This window comes from Papaver somniferum, unplaced genomic scaffold (genome assembly GCF_003573695.1).
Source record: "Papaver somniferum cultivar HN1 unplaced genomic scaffold, ASM357369v1 unplaced-scaffold_57, whole genome shotgun sequence".
Classification (NCBI taxonomy): Eukaryota; Viridiplantae; Streptophyta; class Magnoliopsida; order Ranunculales; family Papaveraceae; genus Papaver; species Papaver somniferum.
In genome coordinates this window covers 4,622,133-4,630,031 of record NW_020648415.1, presented here as the reverse complement: position 1 = coordinate 4,630,031, position 7,899 = coordinate 4,622,133, and positions in this window count along the sequence as shown.

The following is a 7,899-nucleotide window of genomic DNA, read 5'->3' as shown; positions in this document are numbered from 1 at the left end:
GGTTTGTTTTAGATTAGGTATTTAGATGTTGTTTTTGTTTGTCATGGATTAGTGTCTTGTAATTAATGAACGAAATTAATGAAAAATATATTATGTTTCCCTTTCAACCGTTTGTTGTTTAATCACCTGATTGTGTTGATTTGGAGTTGTGTCACTGATGATCAAGAAACTAGAGAGTCAATTGTGAGACTACGAATGAACGGACATTTGTAATATAGATTTGGATACGTGGCAGAATCTAAGCTATTCTCTGAAATAGTTATACTACTCTTGTTTTACTACTATCAATTTACTGGATGGATTATATTATGAGGATAAGGATTATAAAGAACCCACGATTGGGGAATACCATCAGAAATTTGAGATACTTACAGTTATATAGGACTAGATTTTGGTTAAGGGGTTTTTCTTTAATGATAAAAAGTCAACAATGTCCTTCACTTTAATATAAACTAAAAAGAAAATTTTAAAAGTATTCCCTCATTGTTTTTCACGATCTCTTGTTTTCTACTGCTGCTCCTCTTCTTCTTCTTCTTCGCTTTCTCCATAACTTCTTCAATTTATCATCAATTAATCGACGATCAAAACCACTCAATACAATGGCTCCGGTTAGAAGGTGATTAATACCCATTTAATTTCATATTGATTTGATTGAATTTTGATGGATTTTAATCAAAAATTAGGTTAACAGAAGAGCTGTCGGTATTGCTTAGGGTATGAGCGCAATACCGACTGTGACTATCGATATTGATTTGAGTTTAAACGCAATACCGACTGGGACTATCGGTATTGGCCGGTTGTTGAAGACAATACCGAAATTTCTTTCACCTAACTAGTATTTGTTTTCAGAACCAACTTCAGGTGTAGACAATACCGAAAGTTGTTGACGACAATATCGAAAGCTTCATAAACTCCACTTGCAGTCTTAAATGCCATTTCATCAAGGTCTTCGTGAATCATAGATGCAGCTACAACTTATGTTACTCCAATCCATTTTTCTTTTGACTGGATTGCTGTCATGTCAATTGTCCTATCTGGTCATACACGTCTTTTGCCTTCTGAAATTTGAGCCGGAAATGTTCCTCCGAAGCTGGAGCACTTATCCTTGTTACGTGATTTGGAATTTATATCTAAAGTTCTGAAACATAAAATTAATATCTAAAGTTCAATCTTAATATATTTGAGGGATACCCAAGGGTAATTTAGTCATTATCTTTTATTTTTGATAAGGAATTTTTCAAATTATTTTATAATATTTTTTTTTTAAAGTATTCCCAATTTCTGGTGGTATCCCCAATTATGGGTTCATTATAAAAGTACGGTAGTGCTGCAACAGTCAACAACAAACGTTTCAGACGCATCGCATTCAGAGGCATCAGAGTGCAGAAACACGTTATTACTAACAATAATACACGGCCATTTCAAAATCAAATACGGAGTACAATTTGGGAGAGTCTCTCGCATACACACCCTAGTGTTGTCATTGTTCAAGTTGAGAAACCTTGTCAATCGGCACATGCCATCTGTCTCTGCTTCACATACACACCCTCTTCTAGTGTAAATGTTTTTGGAACCCATTTTTGTACTGTTTCAGAATACTCTTTTTTGTTTGAATTTAAATTGTATACGATTAGTCACTATCCTGCAAAAGAAACAAATGATAGACAAAATGTTTAAAGAAGGTAAATCAGATTTCAAATATTGAGGGGATAAAATAAAGAAATTATAAGAAAATGCCCACAAAATTGATGATCTTTTTTTATAGTTAAGGCATAAGTGCGCAACTTTGGACATGGATTGTTGTAGAGCTTGAATTGTAGGGAAAAAAATTCAAGTCAATGCAAACTTATATATCTAACTCCTTTAAAATCCTAAGCTCATAAGGCTCCACGCTGAACGGTGATCCTCACCCACTCGTAGAATTGTTCTGTTTCACTTTTCCTCAAAGGAGAAAAAAAACGACTTCTCTCAAAATATTCTCATCCCATAAAAATTAATGAAAAACAAAAAAATAAAACCCTAAAAATATTCTTTCTCCATTTCTTCCCACTCTCCAGCCGTGTTGTAGAGATGCAGAAAGAGATTTTCATCTTCCACATCTCCAATTCAACTATTCTAACCTAAACCTTCTTATTATCTCACATCTTTGATCTTCAGGGAAACGATTGTATCTTTTTATCTCAAAAACTAAACCTAACTATCGTGTTTTTACGTCATTATCCCAGTAAAACTTTCCCCTCCAATCCTAAAAACCATTCTTCTCTGCCGCTCTCTATCTCTCGCCTCTTTTCTTCTCTGTTCTCCTTCGTCTTTTGATTTCTCTAACATGAACGAAGAAGTAAGGCACATCAGGTATGATTGTTCATCACATGTTCTTATTTTTAATGAACACACTCTGTTTTCTATTTTGTAAGTTAGGGTTTACTTCTTTTTTGAGTCCTTAAGTATGGGTTTGTTTGATTTTTAGCATAATCATGATGTAAACTCATCCATCTCGCCTCAAACAGTCATTGATTTACTAGCCAACTCATTTTATCTTTAAGAACCCTTATCTAATAGACTAACATTTTTTTTTGTTGCAGAGATTAATGTTGATTCACATAAGAAAAAATCTTATCGAGACCAAGCTAATTGGAAGCAATTATTATGTATTATTTTCCTTACCTAATTGGTGGAGAAGTTGTTAATTTACTGACTCAAATAGGTATTACGTCTGAATTCTATTATTTTCATTACCTAATTGATCGAAATTTGATTGAATTGGTCCATATGATTTCCTTATCAGATGAACCAACAATACTATTGATTTTCAAAAGATTATTAATTAGGGTTTACTATTGATTTCCCCTAATTTGATTGAATTTTTGTGAATTAGATTTAAATTGGTAAAGTCTTTTTAATTTGATTATTTTTTTGATTGAATAAAAAAGGTTCCCACAATTGGGACGTCATTTGATGTGAAATTCTTAGATGGTTTTCAGCAGAGGCTGGGAAGCATGGTGAATCATTTTTATACCCGTTCCCTTTTAGTACCATAGCAAATAATTTTCGGGAGGTGTGATTTCGTATTATTCAGCATAATACACGCAACAACTTTTGCCTCTAATTTGTATATTCTATGTGTTAAAATTTGTAATAAAGGGGTGTTGTGACTATTTCTTCATTGGAAGCAGATATGATACTTTTGGAGAGGTGGGAAAAGCATCGGCGTGAACAAAGAGAGCTGGCAGGAAATGATCTATTCTGATATAGGTGGGCATCAAAAGCAAATATGAGACTCTTGATGGAGGAATTGTCAGAGAGGACGATTTACTCTCTGATAAATGCGATTGCATTCTACTCTATTCAGTATATCCACAATCATTCAGATAAAAGAAAAAAAAAATTACCATGAATTTGCGCATTGATCTTCAATTTCCTCTGCTCCCATTCATTCAGGTTCTCACATTCTCTCATTATACTCTTTGCTTTCATTTTTTTAAGGTCAAAAAATTTGAGATTAGTTAAACACTGGGTCTAATAATTGTCGTAGTCTGTGGTTTGCGTTGGGAAAAGCATGCAATAACAGTGTTTAGAGAGTGCCTATAGGAGCCATCATCTTGCGTGTAGTGGTTGGGGTTTCCTTATGGGTGTCTGCCTCTTTTGTTGAAATTAAGACTATTAAATGGATGCCCTCCGTGTCAAACTGAGACAGACATAGTTTTTATCTGATCCGTAGTCTTCAAGTTTTTTGTTTTAAGATTTATGATGGACATAAATGTTTATGCTCCCAGGTAGCACTGACATCAGGTCAAGGACACTTCTTTGGAGTTGTGAGGAAATCTCAGCTAGAACTAAACCTACCGAATGGCCAATGTGTTGAGGCATATGGAGTTCCACTGTCAACAGTCTGCGTTCACTTTACTACACAAGCTCAAGTTAGAGTAGGCAAATTGTTAGCAAATGCGTTTTATTCCTTCAACATTGCTTGATTATCAATGCAATAGCTCTCCACTTATGACATATTGATCAACATATTCCTGATTTGTGTATATATGTATATATATATATATATATATATACTCTTTCTAACCTTTATAACACTACCCTCTTAGATCCCTACATCCTTAATCTGCCGTGTCTAATATTTATTTACGTCAAAAACATTTTGTTATTAAAAACTATTTCGGGTTTGGTTTTGTTTACTAGGATTTATAGTTTTTAATTTGATTTCATCTACTAGGATTTTGTTAGTTTATTGGTATTTTTGTGTACTATTGAAACTGTTCTTTTTGTATCTGTGATTCTAGAGTTTTATTGAACATTTGATTTGCACTTCGGCCTTTTCTCTACAGGTCTGCAGAGTTGTGTATGCTTGGAATTACTATTGGAGCAGCACTAGGTACTCATCTAGGGTAAATGTCAAGACCAGCAAGGAGGGGAGGTAAAAAAACTGTATTATCATTTTCTGATGAGGCTGAGCGAGAATACAAGTCCCTTAGTTGTGGAGCATTCTTGGGAATGCTTCAAGTAGTTAGACATAACACTATATGCATGTCTAATTAATTAGTCATTTTGTTTTCTTCTGCTTGAGGCTTCCTAGAAACGGAGGGAAGTTGTGGCATCACCTTGAAGTCGCTCACAATGGGTAAATTTCTATGGCAACCGACTTCAACTGCACAGTTTATTAAATCCGTGAAAATGAAAGAAGCTATTATTTTGGCTGCCAAGAAGTTGCAGTGGAGACTGGTGAAGACTTTGGAATGAATCCAATATTGTCAAAATTAATATCATGTTGTAGGCAATTCATTTGTAAAATTTCTCTAATTTTCATGAAAATTGATTTATGTAGTTATTCTCATGGATTTTAGGTGATGCATATTTGTAATGTATTTCATATGGAAAAAATTATAGGTTTCCTTGATAGTGATAGTTGGTCCTGCTCTTGAAGATTTCCTTGCCCAGGTATCTTAGAAAAATTATTTCCTTGCAATCATGGGTCTCATATTTGGGAATGGTTCTCCTACGTGTATGTACATAAATTTGAATGGTGACTACTTCAATTTATTGTTTGGTTCACAGTGTGTGTCAAGACGGAATTCAAGGTGAAGTCCTTCCAAGGCTTTCTATTGAAGGTTTGACAAGTCCCTTTCATGAAACAGTTTTTAGTATTCTAAAACATTCTTAACATGAGAATTTGTAAATATGCCCTCTGCTTTTCTGCAAAGGTTAACCAATTTGGTTCTGTGCCTGTGAGCATTGAAGCTGGATATGATGTATTTAAAAACATTCTTGGCAACAAATGGTTCTTTGCTGAACTTTATGTATTTAAAAATATTCATATATAAGATGTTATACTAACTTATCATATTTGGGGTGTAGTGGTGAAACCGAAGATACATTTGTTGTTGTCTTTCTTTGGTTTTGGCCATGGTGAGTTTGTTTCTTTTTTCTTTTCTTAGTTATTGTTATTTATCTTTTATATTATCATTTCTGCTTAAAAATTGCTCCTTATTATTTGTGTGTAAATCTGAATGAAATTTGTGAAGCTCACATATATTTGTCACATAGAAATTTCTGTTTTTGTTCCTTGCAGAACGCAATTGGTAGATTGGATAATTGAGTTGCACCACAGAGAATGCTGGTGAATATACTTTTTTTCCCTTCTATTATTACTGCAGGATACAACTAACGACTACCAGAGCCTGCAACTTCTTGGTCCCTTCATAAAATGGATGAATCCATGAGACGTCAACCCATAATACCTATAATTATAGGGTTTTGGTAGCTCTAATCTCATATCTTTAATGTTGATTTTGTATGCAATTTCTTATCCTATAAGAAATTAGAGGAGGAATTATAGTATATTTAAGAGAGGTGGAGTGAGTGAGAGAACGAAAATGATCAGAAATACAAATTCAAAAACTTAACGTTTGTTTGTCTAGATGTTTCTTAAGTTTGAAGTACGAAATTCAGAGTCCATATATCATTCTCGAAGAAGCAAAGGTTTCTTAAGTTCTCATTTAATTATGGTGTGATTTTGTAGGAGCAGAAGACATAACTGTGTGCAGGTTTCTGAGAAATTTTACTTCCCAAGTCAGAGCTTCAAAGAGGTTGTCGTACTCTGCTGCTGGCCCGGGTATTAATGTGAATAGAACCCCGGACATGGACCAGATTATGCAAACTTGCAAACAGAGGGCCTTTGCTAAGTCAGTCAAGGTATACAAACAATTTGTTACCTCTCTCGGTGTACCTTTATCTTCTTTACTCTTTTTTTTATTGGTTAGATTAAAACCCAACGCACGAGTTTTACATCCTACACCGTCTAAAACATAAGCCCTAATACTATTCACATACGTTCACTCCTGATATCCTACCTTCGATCTTCAGTGATTCTTCCATCCAGGTAAGTCTTCTTTTGTTACATGTAAGTTTTCTTTTGAAATTTTGAAAATAAAACTTAAATAAGGTTCGATTTTAAGGTTTATACGGTGGGAAAAGCCTGAAACTTGCATATACATTTGCAGGTCAGTTCACAAAATCTCTAACTTGCATATACGGAGGCGCTGGCTGAATTCACAAAATCTTTACCAAATCATACCGGGACTGGGGCAAGGCGAAGCCGAGCTTTACCAAATCATATCGGAACAAGAGGCATTTATATTAATCCAAATACAAAATATGGTTCAAAGAAAGAGGCATTTATGCATTGTATTTGTAGATTGAATTGGTGAACCAAGTTCTACGTCCGGGCACAAAATCTAGTCTGAATTAATATACGTAAAGAGCTAGAGATGCGACACATGTACTAAAATTTGGGTGGATTAAATTATACAAATACCGGGACTAGCTTGTGTGAGCTAAACTATACAAATACAAATAATTGGGTGGACTAAACATAATTTAGGAATGAACATCAGAGCATACTAATATTTGCTCTCTTCACTAACCAAAGTCAAATGGAACCCCCATACCTTCTCGAGTTCCAAGACGTTCAAGGTTAACGCTTTAAAAGGTTCAAGAGAAAAAAAGGGCACCAGGTCCATACGGCTTTGAAATCACGATCATTACGAAGTTTGGGTCCTTTACGAAAGACGACATCATGAGAGTTATTAGAGATTTCGACAAATGGGGATCGATGAAATGGAGGTTAAAATGTTGGTTCCTTTTCGAGTACCAAACTCGTGCGTAGTTTCACAAAATGGTACGAAGCTCTATGTTTGGATAAGCGAAGTACAACTATATGCCTCATACCTCATATACATTGGACATTGCGTGTACTTACATGTGCTGCTCTCTAAAGTGTGAAGCATGCAGTCTAATTTGATACGAAATCGATCGGTGGTACCTGGAGTCATTATTGTCTTAGGCTGAGATTGAAAGAATCACATAAAACAGAATAATAACGGAAACGAGGTTTGTTGCTAACTTCTTCTTATATAAAACTGTGAAAGAAAATTACTCCTTTACAAACCTAAATATGGTTCTTCTCTCAGAGATTCTCCTCCCCCTCTAGCTTACAAGTCTCTCCTTTTTATATAGATGAAAACTTGCCGCAAAAGAAATGAAAACTATGAGTTTAAGAACTCATCAAACTAGGAAACCTAATCTAAGTAAGGAAACCTCGACTTCTAGTATCTTCTAGATACTTCTCAGCCGTAATGGATTAACTAAACTTAGACTAATGATTAGTCTTTCCTGACAGTCTTAACTGTTTAGCGTGAATACAATCTTCACACTTCTTCTTGTGCATATGATCTGCACAGCTCATACTTCATTCTCCTTCTGCTGCGATACTCCTGTATCATGGCTCCCCATTTTAGGAAGCTGGAACTCCTGTTAGGGGTGTAAATTGGGCCGGGCCGGAAAACTCGGCCTAATTATTAAATGGGACGAGACAGGGCGGCCACGAACTTCTCC